Below are 17892 nucleotides of genomic sequence, written 5' to 3' on the forward strand. Positions count from 1 at the left end.
TAACATACTGTATTTATAGAGTGTGTGTCTGTCTGGGGGGGGGGGGGGGGGGGTTATATGAGCCCCTCTCTGTGTCTATAATCTTAGCCAAGTTCCCCATGGTCAGGGGGATGTTACAGGGTTCTCTTCCCTCCCTCCCCTCATCCCCGTCTCTCAGCAGCTGCATGCGTCCGGATACGCAATACCCTGTCTTCTACCCACTGCCTCCCCCTCTTTCACTCTCTCTCAAACTCCTTCTTTTTCTCTCACCCTCTCTCTGTATCAGTTCAATGTTTGGGAACGAAGAACATTCTCGTCTCGAAGCAGGAAGTGTGTATCTCACCAGTGATGTCACAGGACAGGAGGGAAGTTGGCTATTTAATCAGAGAATAGGAGGAAGTATTGGAGAGAGTGAGGGTGGGAGGGTTAAGTGGGGGATATAAGTTGATAGGAGGAAAACTGAGTAATTAGTGTGGTTGCTAAGTAAAGGACGGTGACACACAGTGATCAGTGTCCTCTCTGTCACAATTGGCTCTGTGAGACTGATTTATGCAAGTAGAACAATGTATCCTCTCTGTCCCCGGGGAAGGTTATCTGCAGCGCACCTGGCCTGTCCGATACTTGATCAACCGTTGTTTGAGTGAGGTGTGTCTATTGTGTGTGCAGTAGAATATATCACCTGGGCCGTGTGTGTGGCTGATTGTTCAGAAAGATGATACCACACTGTGTGTCTCTCACACCTTTTCTAATGAGACATGAGTCTACATGTGACTGTGTTGCGTGGGCTAACTGAACAAACTGGCGCCCAATTTCTAATCAACTCATCAAAGCACCAACAAGTTATTGAAAATAACTGGAAATAAATTTAAAATATTAGTAACGTTTTTGACTTTCGGAGTGTGGACGTACCAGCCTGTCTGTGTGTTTGTTCCATACACCAGTGTGAGTGTGTGCGTGTCTGTGTGCGCATGCGTGTCCGTGTTTGTTCCATGCGCCAGATTGTGTGTAGCCAGATTTTGTGTATCCTACACATTAGCTTGTGATAAAAATCCAACAGCATGGAATGGTCCTATCCAATGTCCCCTCAAAACTGCACGCGTACATGCTGCTCCACGGGACTGCCACACAGAAGAAATATCAGCTCGCAGAGAAGCACGAGATTGAACTTCACTGTAATTTCTATAGTTTCCCCCCTTTACACAATCAACATTTCCCTTTACTGTGGGAATTGTGATGAACCAACGTAATATTTGCTACTTTCAATGCAACATACTGAAACAAAACGAACTACGCAAGACTTAGTATGCAAAACTAACCACTCAAGAGAAGGAATAGGAGTAGGATTCTATTGCATTGACAGCACAAACTCTACACAGACCAGTGTGCCATAACCAATCAGGCCTGTATGCAAATAGACCATTGCCATATATGGATCTGTGCCATTAATTTTACAGCATCAGCGGTTGTGAGGAGATGCGCTTGTTTTGAGATCAAAGCCAGAGATGCATGTTGCGACGTTTGTACATTTGTTCATATCCTTTTCTAGTTATTAAGTTAGCCCAGTTCTGGATCATTTTGTAGTAAGCAATAGGGGAGTGATTGCTTCCTACGAGAGCACAAAATCTTTGAAAAGCCAGTTGGGTAAAGAGCTTGTTTTTGTCTTAAAGGGGCAGTGTTGTATTTTGAGAAAGGCTTGAATAAGCTAAGTAGCCAAAAGGCGGGTAGCTTATTTTGTGGTTGCTTGCATCAAACACAACAACATTTTCAGTCACCTTGTCTGAAGGACAAGTGGATAAACAGGTTGATGTCAAACCCTGCATGGGTTTTTTTCTTACTGAATGTAGGCCTGCATTGAACACCACACATTGGCTGCTACTGTAGGCTGAATGATATAACAGTTATTTCCATTTTAAAATGTTATGGGATGCATTTTCTCCATTGTTTTTCATGGTAGGCCTACATTGTAATCAAATAGCCACAGTAGCCTACTTGACCACTGTTAAAACAAAGTTAAAGAGGGTACAGCCTTAGTGGTCACAGTAAACACATGCCGGAAGTTGCACAGAATTTTCACAACTTTCCAGTTTGCTCTCAGCAGACCAGAAATTTGCTCAGTGATTAAAAAAATTTGAGGGAACATTGGTCCTAGTGTGTGTGTGTGTGTGTGTGTGTGTGTGTGTGTGTGTGTGTGTGTGTGTGTGTGTGTGTGTGTGTGTGTGTGTGTGTGTGTGTGTGTGTGTGTGTGTGTGTGTGTGTTCCCATGCATGTCCCACGCACCAGCCTGTGTGTGAGTGTGTCCAAGGCACTTGTGTGAGAACAGGGACAAACAGCAGACTGCTCTTCTCCTACTCAGCCATGTGGCTCAAAAACACTCACATTCAAGATCACGGTAGTCTTAGTCACTCTGGCTGCGTTCACACAGGCAGCCCAATTCTGATCCTTTTTTCCAACAACACAAGTTTTGAACAATCACATCAGATATTTTTCAGAGCTGATCTGATAGGTCAGAATTTGGCTGCCTGTCTAAACACAGCCCACTCATACTGTACATCTACTGCACTCCTCTATAGAGTGGATTATTACAGTGCTCTCACAGACACAGACCACACATTCATCTACTGTACTCCTCTATAGAGTGGATCATTACAGTGCTCTCACAGACACAGACCATACATCTACTGTACTCCTCTATAGAGTGGATCATTACAGTGCTCTCACAGACACAGACCATACATACATCTACTGCACTCCTCTATAGAGTGGATCATTACGGTGCTCTCACAGGCACAGACCATACATACATCTACTGTACTCCGCTATAGAGTGGATCATTACGGTGCTCTCACAGACACAGACCATACATACATCTACTGTACTCCTCTATAGAGTGGATCATTACAGTGCTCTCACAGGCACAGACCATACATACATCTACTGTACTCCGCTATAGAGTGGATCATTACGGTGCTCTCACAGACACAGACCATACATCTACTGTACTCCTCTATAGAGTGGATCATTACGGTGCTCTCACAGACATAGACCATACATACATCTACTGTACTTCTCTATAGAGTGGATTATTACAGTGCTCTCACAGACACAGACCATACATACATCTACTGTACTTCTCTATAGAGTGGATCATTACTACAAACACAGACCATACATACATCTACTGTACTTCTCTCTATCACAGACACAGACCATACATACATCTACTGTACTCCTCTATAGAGTGGATCATTACGGTGCTCTCACAGACACAGACCATACATACATCTACTGCACTCCTCTATAGAGTGGATTATTACAGTGCTCCCACAGACACAGACCACACATTCATCTACTGTACTCCGCTATAGAGTGGATCATTACGGTGCTCTCACAGACACAGACCATACATACATCTACTGTACTTCTCTATAGAGTGGATCATTACAGTGCTCTCACAGACACAGACCACACATTCATCTACTGTACTCCGCTATAGAGTGGATCATTACGGTGCTCTCACAGACACAGACCATACATACATCTACTGTACTTCTCTATAGAGTGGATCATTACAGTGCTCTCACAGACACAGACCATACATCTACTGTACTCCGCTATAGAGTGGATCATTACGGTGCTCTCACAGGCACAGACCATACATCTGTACTCCTCTATAGAGTGGATCATTAGTGCTCTCACAGGCACAGACCATACATACTCTACTGTACTCCTCTATAGAGTGGATCATTACGGTGCTCTCACAGGCACAGACCATACATACATCTACTGTACTCCTCTATAGAGTGGATCATTACGGTGCTCTCACAGACACAGACCATACATACATCTACTGTACTCCTCTATAGAGTGGATTATTACATCATCTACGCTCTCACAAACACAGACCATACATACATCTACTGTACTCCTCTATAGAGTGGATTATTACAGTGCTCTCACAGACACAGACATACATCTACTGTACTCCTCTATAGAGTGGATCATTACAGTGCTCTCACAGACACAGACCATACATACATCTACTGTACTTCTCTATAGAGTGGATCATTACGAGTGCTCTCACACAGGACACAGACCATACATACATCTACTGTACTCCTCTATAGAGTGGATTATTACAGTGGTGCTCTCACAGACACAGACCATACATCTACTGTACTCCTCTATAGAGTGGATCATTACAGGCACAGACCATACATCTACTGTACTCCTCTATAGAGTGGATCATTGCGGTGCTCTCACAGACACAGACCATACATACATCTACTGTACTCCTCTATAGAGTGGATCATTACGGTGCTCTCACAGACACAGACTCCTCTATAGAGTGGATTATTACAGTGCTCTCACAGACACAGACCATACATCATTACGGTGCTCTCACAGACACAGACCATACATCTACTGTACTCCTCTATAGAGTGGATCATTACAGTGCTCTCACAGACACAGACCATACATACATCTACTGTACTCCTCTATAGAGTGGATCATTACGGTGCTCTCACAGACACAGACACAGACCATACATACATCTGCTGTACTCCTCTATAGAGTGGATCATTACGGTGCTCTCACAGGCACAGACCATACATACATCTACTGTACTCCTCTATAGAGTGGATCATTACGGTGCTCTCACAGGCACAGACCATACATACATCTACTGTACTCCGCTATAGAGTGGATCATTACGGTGCTCTCACAGGCACAGACCATACATACATCTACTGTACTCCTCTATAGAGTGGATCATTACGGTGCTCTCACAGACACAGACCATACATACATCTACTGTACTCCTCTATAGAGTGGATCATTACGGTGCTCTCACAGGCACAGACCATACATACATCTACTGTACTCCGCTATAGAGTGGATCATTACGGTGCTCTCACAGGCACAGACCATACATACATCTACTGTACTCCTCTATAGAGTGGATCATTACGGTGCTCTCACAGGCACAGACCATACATACATCTACTGTACTCCTCTATAGAGTGGATCATTACGGTGCTCTCACAGACACAGACCATACATACATCTACTGTACTCCTCTATAGAGTGGATCATTACAGTGCTCTCTATAGAGTGGATCATTACGGTGCTCTTACAAACACAGACCATACATACATCTACTGTACTCCTCAGTGGACAGTGCTCTCACAGACACAGACCATACATACATCTACTGTACTCCTCACTCCTCAGACACAGACATACATCTACATTCATCTACTGTACTCCGCTATAGAGTGGATCATTACGGTGCTCTCACAGGCACAGACCATACATACATCTACTGTACTCCTCTATAGAGTGGATCATTACGGTGCTCTCACAGACACAGACCATACATCTACTGTACTCCTCTATAGAGTGGATCATTGCGGTGCTCTCACAGACACAGACCATACATACATCTACTGTACTCCTCTATAGAGTGGATCATTACGGTGCTCTCACAGACACAGACCATACATCTACTGTACTCCGCTATAGAGTGGATCATTACGGTGCTCTCACAGACACAGACCATACATACATCTACTGTACTCCGCTATAGAGTGGATCATTACAGTGCTCTCACAGACACAGACCACACATACATCTACTGTACTCCGCTATAGAGTGGATCATTACAGTGCTCTCACAGACACAGACCACACATACATCTACTGTACTCCTCTATAGAGTGGATCATTACGGTGCTCTCACAGACACAGACCATACATACATCTACTGTACTCCTCTATAGAGTGGATCATTACGGTGCTCTCACAGGCACAGACCATACATACATCTACTGTACTCCGCTATAGAGTGGATCATTACGGTGCTCTCACAGACACAGACCATACATCTACTGTACTCCGCTATAGAGTGGATCATTACGGTGCTCTCACAGGCACAGACCATACATACATCTACTGTACTCCTCTATAGAGTGGATCATTACGGTGCTCTCACAGGCACAGACCATACATACATCTACTGTACTTCTCTATAGAGTGGATCATTACAGTGCTCTCACAGACACAGACCATACATCTACTGTACTCCTCTATAGAGTGGATTATTACAGTGCTCTCACAGACACAGACCATACATACATCTACTGTACTCCTCTATAGAGTGGATCATTACGATGCTCTCACAGGCACAGACCATACATACATCTACTGTACTCCTCTAAATCAAATCAAATGTATTTATATAGCCCTTCGTACATCAGCTGATATCTCAAAGTGCTGTACAGAAACCTAGCCTAAAACCCCAAACAGCAAGCAATGCAGGTGTAGAAGCATGGTGGCTAGGAAAAACTCCCTAGAAAGGCCAAAACCTAGGAAGAAACCTAGAGAGGAACCAGGCTATGTGGGGTGGCCAGTCCTCTTCTGTCTGTGCCGGGTGGAGATTATAACAGAACATGGCCAAGATGTTCAAATGTAAAAAATTACCAGCATGGTCAAATAATAATAATCAAAGGCAGAACAGTTGAAACTGGAGCAGCAGCACGGCCAGGTGGACTGGGGACAGCAAGGAGTCATCATGTCAGGTAGTCCTGAGGCATGGTCCTAGGGCTCAGGTCCTCCTAGAGAGAGAAAGAAAGAGAGAAAGAGAGAATTAGAGAGAGCATACTTAAATTCACACAGAACACCAGATAGGACAGGAGAAGTACTCCAGATATAACAAACTGACCCTAGCCCCCCGACACATAAACTACTGCAGCATACATACTGGAGGCTGAGACAGGAGGGGTCAGGAGACACTGTGGCCCCATCCGATGACACCCCCGGACAGGGCCAAACAGGAAGAATATAACCCCACCCACTTTGCCAAAGCACAGCCCCCACACCACTAGAGGGATATCTTCAACCACCAACTTACCATCCTGAGACAAGGCAGAGTATAGACCACAAAGATCTCCGCCATGGCACAACCCAAGGGGGGGCGCCAACCCAGACAGGAAGATCACATCAGTGACTCAACCCACTCAAGTGATGCACCCCTCCTAGGGACGGTAAGAAAGAGCCCTAGTAAGCCAGTGACTCAGCCCCTGTAATAGGTTTAGAGGCAGAGAATCCCAGTGGAAAGAGGGGAACCGGCCAGGCAGAGACAGCAAGGGCGGTTCGTTGCTCCAGAGCCTTTCCGTACACCTTCACACTCCTGGGCCAGACTACACTGAATCATATGACCCACTGAAGAGATGAGTCTTCAGTAAAGACTTAAAGGTTGAGACCGTGTTTGCGTCTCTCACATGGGTAGGCAGACCATTCCATAAAAATTGAGCTCTATAGGAGAAAGCCCTGCCTCCAGCTGTTTGCTTAGAAATTCTAGGGACAATTAGGAGGCCTGCGTCTTGTGACCGTAGCGTACGTGTAGGTATGTACGGCAGGACCAAATCAGAGAGATAGGTAGGAGCAAGCCCATGTAATGCTTTGTAGGTTAGCAGTAATACCTTGAAATCAGCCCTTTCCTTGACAGGAAGCCAGTGTAGCGAGGCTAGCACTGGAGTAATATGATCACATTTTTTGGTTCTAGTCAGGATTCTAGCAGCCATATTTAGCACTAACTGAAGTTTATTTAGTGCTTTATCCGGGTACCCGGAAAGTAGAGCATTGCAGTAGTCTAACCTAGAAGTGACAAAAGCGTGGATTACTTTTTCTGCATCAGTTTTGGACAGACAGTTTCTGATTTTTGCAATGTTACGTAGATGGGAAAAAAGCTGTCCTTGAAACAGTCTTCAAAAGAGAGATCAGGGTCCAGAGTAACACCGAGGTCCTTCACAGTTTTATTTGAGACGACTGTACAACCATTAAGATTAATTGTCAGATTCAACAGAAGATCTCTTTGTTTCTTGGGACCTAGAACAAGCATCTCTGTTTTGTCCGAGTTTAAAAGTAGAACGTTTGCAGCCATCCACTTCCTTATGTCTGAAACACATGCTTCTAGCGAGGGCAATTTTGGGGCTTCACCATGTTTCATTGAAATGTACAGCTGTGTGTCATCCACATAGCAGTGAAAGTTAACATTATGTTTTCGAATGACATCCCCAAGAGGTAAAATATATAGTGAAAACAATAGTGGTCCTAAAACGGAACCTTGAGGAACACCGAAATTTACAGTTGATTTGTCAGAGGACAAACCATTCACAGAGACAAACTGATACCTTTCTGACAGATAAGATCTAAACCAGGCCAGAACTTGTCCGTGTAGACCAATTTGGGTTTCCAATCTCTCCAAAAGAATGTGGTGATCGATGGTATCAAAAGCAGCACTAAGGTCTCTATAGAGTGGATCATTACGGTGCTCTCACAGACACAAACCATACATACGCTCTCACAGACACAGACCATACATACATCTACTGTACTCCTCTATAGAGTGGATCATTGCGGTGCTCTCACAGACACAGACCATACACACATCTACTGTACTCCTCTATAGAGTGGATCACTACAGTGCTCTCACAGGCACAGAGCAGAGTATGACAGATCGCTCCTTTACTACATTTGCTTAAATTGCTGGACATGAATGTAGCACGTTCTCTCACTCACATGTGCCTGTTTTATCTTATCTACCCATTGGCTGAAGGGGCTAGTTATATTATGTAGAGTGTGACTGATAGAGAGAATGATTTGATGGGAAAGATAGAAGAGGGAAATGGAGAGCGCAAGAGAGAGAGATATGGGGGGAAAACCGTGTGTGATGGAGAAATGATGAACCCTTCTTCCTGGCTCAGTCTAATTGGTTAGATCCCGCCGGGTACTACCTACAATGCAGCTGGGGCTATAGGGGCGCGTTTTAAATAGTCTGTGCCTGATATGACTATTAAGGTTAATGCCATGCCTACTGCCTATGATTATTTTTCTTTGCAACTCTTCCTAGAAGGCCAGCATCTCGGAGTCGCCTCTTCACTGTTGACGTGGAGAGTAGTGTTTTGTGTGTACTATTTAATGAAGCTGCCAGTTGAGAACTTGTGAGGGGTCTGTTTTAGAGGTCGACCGATTATGATTTTTCAATGCCGATACCGATTATTGGAGGACCATAAAAGCCGATACCGGTCACACCAGCCTCATCTCGGGAGTTGATAGGCTTGAAGTCATAAACAGCGCAACGCTTGACTCACAACGAAGAGCTGCTGGCAAAAGTTACGAAAATGCTGTTTGAATGAATGTTTACACGCCTGCTTCTGCCTACCACCGCTCAGTTAGATACTTAGATACTTGTATGCTCAGTCAGATTATATGCAACGCAGGACACGCTAGATAATATCTAGTAATATCATCAACCATGAGTAGTTAACTAGTGATTATCATTGATTGTTTTTTATAAGATAAGTTTAATGCTAGCTAGCAACTTAACTTGGCTTACTGCATTCGCGTAACAGGCAGTCTCCTTGTGGAGTGCAACGAGAGAGAGGCAGGTCGTTATTGCGTTGGACTAGTTAACTGCAAGGTTGCAAGACACGGGTCGCCATGTTTAGGAGGCCACGGAGGCGAACAGTGAGGCGGAGAAAGACTGTGGTGAAGTGGGGTCCGCGTCCCACGCCAGAGCCGCCACCGCGGACAGACGCCCACCCAGACCCTCCCCTATAGGTTAAGGTTTTGCGGCTGGAGTCCGCACCTTTGGGGGGGGGGGGTGGGGTACTGTCACGTTCTGACCTTTATTTCCTTTGTTTTGTCATTATTTAGTATGGTCAGGGCGTGAGTTGGGGTGGGCAGTCTGTTTGTTTTTCTATGATTTTGGGATTTCTATGTTTCGGCCTAGTATGGTTCTCAATCAGAGGCAGGTGTCATTAGTTGTCTCTGATTGAGAATCATACTTAGGTAGCCTGGGTTTCACTGTTTGTTTGTGGGTGTTTGTTTTGGTTTTCGTTCGTTTCACGTTTATTGTTTTTGTATTCAGTTGCGTTCATGTTGAGTATTTCTTATTAAAATAACCATGAACACTTACCACGCCGCATATTGGTCCTCCGATCCTTCTCGCCTCTCCTCTTCAGACGAAGAGGAGGAAAACCTTTACACCCACTCTATGTTGTGAAATTGTTAGATATTACTTGTTAGATATTACTGAACTGTCGGAGCTAGAAGCACAAGCATTTCACTACACCTGCAATAACATCTGCTAAACACGTGTATGTGACCAATAAAATTTGATTTGAGACAGATTGGGTCAAGACTGAATAAAGGTGGCGGTGTCTTCTGAAATCATTTTCTGTCATTCCACCAATGATCGATTCACCCAGCAAGACTATGGTGAAATGCTGCACTGATAGTCACCCATCTATCCATACCCCCCTCTCTCTTTTCCTCTCTCGCTCGCTCCCTCCCTCCTTCACTCTCTCCATCTCTTTCCCCCTGTCCTCTCCCCTCTTTGGCTGTCTAAGAAGCAGGTATATGGCCTAGTCAATAAAAGTCTTGGCTCTCCAGATTGAAGGAGGAGAACAGCGAGGAGGAGAAGGGCGAGTGATTTAGGAATGAAGGTAGAGATGGATGCAAGAACAGGAGGGATTGAGAGGAGTACTAGATGAAAAGGAGAAACAAGGTGGATTTACAAAGAGATAGCGTGATGGAAAGAGATGCAGATAATGGGCTAGAGAGAGGGATGGCTAGAGAGCGAGAGGAATGGCTAGAGCGAGAGGGATGCGAGAGGGATGGCTAGAGAGTGAGAAAGAGAGGGATGGCCAGAGAGCGAGAGTTACTGGAGGAGAGAGGACGGCTGTATCCACTCTCTTGGTATTGATTGGGTGCTCTGGGCTTCCTGTTCCTTTTCACAGTGGCATTAGCTCTCTGTCCCTTGATCCTTCTCTCACTCTCTCTCACCATTATCCTTTTCTCCATTTAATTTACAATCACTCTTCTCTCTTTCCTATTTGGCACTGAGTTTGACTCACTGTGAGTATGTGAGTGTAGGTTCTCTGAGCTGGTGAATGGGCATGGGTCTTAACGAAAAAGAGAGGGAGAGAGAGTTTTATCACTGTCTACTCTGCCATTTCCATGCCGATCTCATGTCCTCCAGAGACAGGGCCTCCTGCTCAATGACATTTACTGCCACTCAGACACACACACACTCTCAGCCCGGGCGTTGTTCTCTCAGTCAGGTAACTGACTCTGGTGAGAGTGCGTCAGCGGAACCAGGAACAGCAGCGCAGAACATTACGTGACGTCTCTTACGGAACACAACCCAACGTTACACACAGGTGCAATGGAACCACAGAATAGAACCTGCAGCAGGAATAGAACAGCCACTGCACAGTGGAACAAGATCAAATCAAATCAAATCAAATTTTTATTTGTCACATACACATGGTTAGCAGATGTTAATGCGAGTGTAGCGAAATGCTTGTGCTTCTAGTTCCGACAATGCAGTAATAACAAGTAATCTAACTAACAATTCCAAAACTACTGTCTTGTACACAGTGTAAGGGGATAAAGAATATGTACATAAGGATATATGAATGAGTGATGGTACAGAGCAGCATAGGCAAGATACAGTAGATGGTATCGAGTACAGTATGTACAAATGAGATGAGTATGTAAACAAAGTGGCATAGTTTAAAGTGGCTAGTGATACATGTATTACATAAGGATACAGTCGATGATATACAGTACAGTATATACGTATGCATATGAGATGAATAATGTAGGGTAAGTAACATTATATAAGGTAGCATTGTTTAAAGTGGCTAGTGATATATTTACATCATTTCCCATCAATTCCCATTATTAAAGTGGCTGGAGTTGAGTCAGTGTCAGTGTGTTGGCAGCAGCCACTCAGTGTTAGTGGTGGCTGTTTAACAGTCTGATGGCCTTGAGATAGAAGCTGTTTTTCAGTCTCTCGGTCCCAGCTTTGATGCACCTGTACTGACCTCGCCTTCTGGATGATAGCGGGGTGAACAGGCAGTGGCTCGGGTGGTTGATGTCCTTGATGATCTTTATGGCCTTCCTGTGGCATCGGGTGGTGTAGGTGTCCTGGAGGGCAGGTAGTTTGCCCCCGGTGATGCGTTGTGCAGACCTCACTACCCTCTGGAGAGCCTTACGGTTGAGGGCGGTGCAGTTGCCATACCAGGCGGTGATACAGCCCGCCAGGATGCTCTCGAATGTGCATCTGTAGAAGTTAGTGAGTGCTTTTGGTGACAAGCCGAATTTCTTCAGCCTCCTGAGGTTGAAGAGGCGCTGCTGCGCCTTCTTCACAATGCTGTCTGTGTGAGTGGACCAATTCAGTTTGTCTGTGATGTGTATGCCGAGGAACTTAAAACTTGCTACCCTCTCCACTACTGTTCCATCGATGTGGATAGGGGGGTGTTCCCTCTGCTGTTTCCTGAAGTCCACAATCATCTCCTTAGTTTTGTTGACGTTGAGTGTGAGGTTATTTTCCTGACACCACACTCCGAGGGCCCTCACCTCCTCCCTGTAGACCGTCTCGTCGTTGTTGGTAATCAAGCCTACCACTGTTGTGTCGTCCGCAAACTTGATGATTGAGTTGGAGGCGTGCGTGGCCACGCAGTCGTGGGTGAACAGGGAGTACAGGAGAGGGCTCAGAACGCACCCTTGTGGGGCCCCAGTGTTGAGGATCAGCGGGGAGGAGATGTTGTTGCCTACCCTCACCACCTGGGGTCGGCCCGTCAGGAAGTCCAGTACCCAGTTGCACAGGGCGGGGTCGAGACCCAGGGTCTCGAGCTTGATGACGAGCTTGGAGGGTACTATGGTGTTGAATGCCGAGCTGTAGTCGATGAACAGCATTCTCACTTAGGTATTCCTCTTGTCCAGATGGGTTAGGGCAGTGTGCAGTGTGGTTGAGATTGCATCGTCTGTGGACCTATTTGGGCGGTAAGCAAATTGGAGTGGGGCTAGGGTGTCAGGTAGGGTGGAGGTGATATGGTCCTTGACTAGTCTCTCAAAGCACTTCATGATGACGGATGTGAGTGCTACGGGGCGGTAGTCGTTTAGCTCAGTTACCTTAGCTTTCTTGGGAACAGGAACAATGGTGGCCCTCTTGAAGCATGTGGGAACAGCAGACTGGTATAGGGATTGATTGAATATGTCCGTAAACACACCGGCCAGCTGGTCTGCGCATGCTCTGAGGGCGCGGCTGGGGATGCCGTCTGGGCCTGCAGCCTTGCGAGGGTTAACACGTTTAAATGTCTTACTCACCTCGGCTGCAGTGAAGGAGAGACCGCATGTTTTCGTTGCAGGCCGTGTCAGTGGCACTGTATTGTCCTCAAAGCGGGCAAAAAAGTTATTTAGTCTGCCTGGGAGCAAGACATCCTGGACCGTGACTGGGCTGGATTTCTTCCTGTAGTCCGTGATTGACTGTAGACCCTGCCACATGCCTCTTGTGTCTGAGCCGTTGAATTAAGATTCTACTTTGTCTCTGTACTGGCGCTTAGCTTGTTTGATAGCCTTGCGGAGGGAATAGCTGCACTGTTTGTATTCGGTCATGTTACCAGACACCTTGCCCTGATTAAAAGCAGTGGTTCGCGCTTTCAGTTTCACACGAATGCTGCCATCAATCCACGGTTTCTGGTTAGGGAATGTTTTAATCGTTGCTATGGGAACGACATCTTCAACGCACGTTCTAATGAACTCGCACACCGAATCAGCGTATTCGTCAATGTTGTTATCTGACGCAATACGAAACATCTCCCAGTCCACGTGATGGAAGCAGTCTTGGAGTGTGGAGTCAGCTTGGTCGGACCAGCGTTGGACAAACCTCAGCGTGGGAGCCTCTTGTTTTAGTTTCTGTCTGTAGGCAGGGATCAACAAAATGGAGTCGTGGTCAGCTTTTCCGAAAGGGGGGCGGGGCAGGGCCTTATATGCGTCGCGGAAGTTAGAGTAACAATGATCCAAGGTCTTTCCACCCCTGGTTGCGCAATCGATATGCTGATAAAATTTAGGGAGTCTTGTTTTCAGATTAGCCTTGTTAAAATCCCCAGCTACAATGAATGCAGCCTCCGGATAAATCGTTTCCAGTTTGCAGAGAGTTGAATAAAGTTTGTTCAGAGCCATCGATGTGTCTGCTTGGGGGGGGATATATACAGCTGTGATTATAATCGAAGAGAATTCTCTTGGTAGATAATGCGGTCTACATTTGATTGTGAGGAATTCTAAATCAGGTGAACAGAAGGATTTGAGTTCCTGTATGTTTCTTTCATCACACCATGTCACGTTGGCCATGAGGCATACGCCCCCGCCCCTCTTCTTACCAGAAAGATGTTTGTTTCTGTCAGCGCGATGCGTGGAGAAACCCGTTGGCTGCACCGCTTCGGATAGAGTCTCTCCAGTGAGCCATGTTTCAGTGAAGCAAAGGACGTTACAGTCTCTGATGTCCCTCTGGAATGCTACCCTTGCTCGGATTTCATCAACCTTGTTGTCAAGAGACTGGACATTGGCAAGAAGAATGTTAGGGAGTGGTGGACGGTGTGCCCGTCTCCGGAGTCTGACCAGAAGACCGCCTCGTTTCCCTCTCTTTCGGAGTCGTTTTTTTGGGTCGCTGCATAGGATCCACTCCGTTGTCCTGTTTGTAAGGCAGAACACAGGATCCGCTTCGCGAAAAACATATTCTTGGTCGTACTGATGGTGAGTTGACGCTGATCTTATATTCAGTAGTTCTTCTCGACTGTATGTAATGAAACCTAAGATGACCTGGGGTACTAATGTAAGAAATAACACGTAAAAAAACAAAAAACTGCATAGTTTCCTAGGAACGCGAAGCGAGGCGGCCATCTCTGTCGGCGCCGGAAGCGTAGATGGTAGATGGAATAGGAGGAGATGGAGTGAACAGGACACAGTGTGACAGGGAGGGTATAGGGGCCATCTCAGTACTCTGAACAGGACACGGTGTGACAGGGAGGGCGTAGGGGCCATCTCAGTACTCTGAACAGGACACAGTGTGACAGGGAGGGCGTAGGGGCCATCTCAGTACTCTGAACAGGACACAGTGTGACAGAGAGGGCGTAGGGGCGATCTCAGTACTCTGAACAGGACACGGTGTGACAGGGAGGGCGTAGGGGCCATCTCAGTACTCTGAACAGGACACAGTGTGACAGGGAGGGCGTAGGGGCGATCTCAGTACTCTGAACAGGACACAGTGGGACAGGGAGGGCGTAGGGGCCATCTCAGTACTCTGAACAGAACACAGTGTGACAGGGAGGGCATAGGGGCCATCTCAGTACTCTGAACAGGACACAGTGTGACAGGGAGGGCGTAGGGGCCATCTCAGTACTCTGAACAGGACACAGTGTGACAGGGAGGGCGTGGGAGCCATCTCAGTACTCTGAACAGGACACGGTGTGACAGGGAGGGCGTAGGGGCCATCTCAGTACTCTGAACAGGACACGGTGTGACAGGGAGGGCGTAGGGGCCATCTCAGTACTCTGAACAGGACACAGTGTGACAGGGAGGGCGTAGGAGCCATCTCAGTACTCTGAACAGGACACGGTGTGACAGGGAGGGCGTAGGGGCCATCTCAGTACTCTGAACAGGACACGGTGTGACAGGGAGGGCGTAGGGGCGATCTCAGTACTCTGAACAGGACACAGTGTGACAGGGAGGGCATAGGGGCCATCTCAGTACTCTGAACAGGACACGGTGTGACAGGGAGGGCATAGGAGCCATCTCAGTACTCTGAACAGGACACGGTGTGACAGGGAGGGCGTAGGGGCCATCTCAGTACTCTGAACAGGACACGGTGTGACAGGGAGGGCATAGGAGCCATCTCAGTACTCTGAACAGGACACAGTGTGACAGGGAGGGCGTAGGGGCCATCTCAGTACTATGAACAGGACACAGTGTGACAGGGAGGGCGTAGGGGCCATCTCAGTACTCTGAACAGGACACGGTGTGACAGGGAGGGCGTAGGGGCGATCTCAGTACTCTGAACAGAACACAGTGTGACAGGGAGGGCATAGGGGCCATCTCAGTACTCTGAACAGGACACGGTGTGACAGGGAGGGCGTAGGGGCCATCTCAGTACTCTGAACAGGACACAGTGTGACAGGGAGGGCATAGGGGCCATCTCAGTACTCTGAAGTGGCTGCCTCCTCGTCACCTGCCTCTCATTCATTTGCACTTATGCAATGGCATGAAGTGTTTTTCGGAGTTGCTAGCTCAAGTCTGAAGAGATCATAGTGCAGTTCACACACACTATTCGGAGAATGAGAAAATATACAAACATCCCTCTCAAAGGAGAGCAAGAGACGATACAGAGACGCACACACATAGTACACACGTTGACAATCTTGTTTATTACCCATACAATAATGGAATAAATGTCAACGCACGAGTGAGTGCTGCTGTTAGCTGCCGCCCACACTAACGAGCTAGGTTAATGCGAGAGGGTTTATCGTGTTAGTATTGTGTGTGTGTGTGGGGTAGGGGGTGGGGAAATGGGCCAAAGAAGCACTACCGTGCCTCCGTTTTAATTAGATTAGCTTAGCTAAGCGCTAACCCTCAGAGGTGCGCTGCCTCTTCTTTGTGTGAGATCAATGCAATGCAGCAGCTAGGCTACATGAATATGTATATGAATAGGAGAATGCTAATGCTACATGAATATGTATATGAATAGGAGAATGCTAAGGCTACATGAATATGTATATGAATAGGAGAATGCTCATGCTACATGTGTAGGTTAGTCAGCTGGTTCTCATAAAACAGGCAGGAGACGAAAGCGAGGATGAAGCCAGCTATTGTTGAAGCCCTGGAACAAGCTAGGAGCGTCTCTGTGTGTGTGTGACATTGTGTTGCTTTGAAGTCTCATCTCCACAGAAAAGGGACAACTCAAGGTGCTTGTATTTCCACTTTTTCGGTGGAACTGCTGATAACCCCGCTCAGTCTGCCACACACACACACACACCAGAGTTTACGTTAGGAAAATGTGGACAACGTGACCCGGAAGATTTTCATTTATTTGCCGACCATTTGAGAAATGTACCGGACCCATAAGCATTGGATGTATAACCCATTAGGGTGTCTAACCATGGTGCTCAGAAATACAGAAATCACATTTAGATTATGGTAATTCATTTTAACACAACATGCAACTCATGTAATGAAGCAGCCAATAAAACATAATTTTCAAACATTTGCCAAAATGCATTTTGTGGGAAAAAGGGAAACGCCATTATAAACAGCTCACCTGATGCGAGCGGTATGACAGATGGTGATCTAGAGATGCACCAGCTAGGATGGGATGACTATAGGATTGTGCATTTGGCTTCTGGACAATGAATTAAAGTTGATATGAAAACCAATAGAACAGGAGAGAAATGAGGAAGTATTTCATAGGCACCGCGTGGCAAAAGGCTTAGCTGATTATTGCGTTGCGGCTATCAGTGAAAAACATCTACAATATGTTTTGAAGATAATTTGTCTTGAGCACAAGGGGAGGTGAATGTGGCGAAGATAGCCTATAGGCACGTCTCTCTCCAGAATGCATGTGCTCAGCTCTCCAGAATCCACTCAGCTCTCCAGAATCCACTCAGCTCTCCAGAATCCACTCAGCTCTCCAGAATCCACTCAGCTCTCCAGAATCCACTCAGTTGTCTTAGGACAATTCTTGCGCATTCATTGTTTCATGTGAATTGTTTGCTCATATGTCACCAGTAGTAATTGTACCGTACCCTACCTTTGGCAGGAGGCAAGGAAGTGCAGCTCAGTTTTCATAAAGTTATGTCAAATGTCTACAAATATAGTTGCCTTCAGAAAGTATTCATACCCCTTGACTTATTCCACATTTTGCTGTTAGCTTTAATTCTAAATTGATTAAATAGATGTTTTATCTCACCCATCTACACACAATATCCCTTAATGACAGTGAATTGTATTTTTTTAAATTTTACCTTAATTTCACTAGGCAAGTCGGCCTACCAAAAGGCAAAAGGCCTCCTTG

The 17892-nt window shown here is 46.3% G+C and overlaps 1 protein-coding gene across 1 annotated transcript in view; it reads left to right on the forward strand.

Annotated features, from left to right (window-relative positions):
* LOC139403264 (immunoglobulin superfamily member 3-like) overlaps positions 1–17892 on the forward strand; it is a 130428-nt gene that overhangs the window by 33881 nt on the left and 78655 nt on the right. The window lies entirely within an intron of this gene.

The sequence above is a fragment of the Oncorhynchus clarkii genome, chromosome 3 (genome assembly GCF_045791955.1).
Source record: "Oncorhynchus clarkii lewisi isolate Uvic-CL-2024 chromosome 3, UVic_Ocla_1.0, whole genome shotgun sequence".
NCBI classification, from domain to species: Eukaryota; Metazoa; Chordata; class Actinopteri; order Salmoniformes; family Salmonidae; genus Oncorhynchus; species Oncorhynchus clarkii.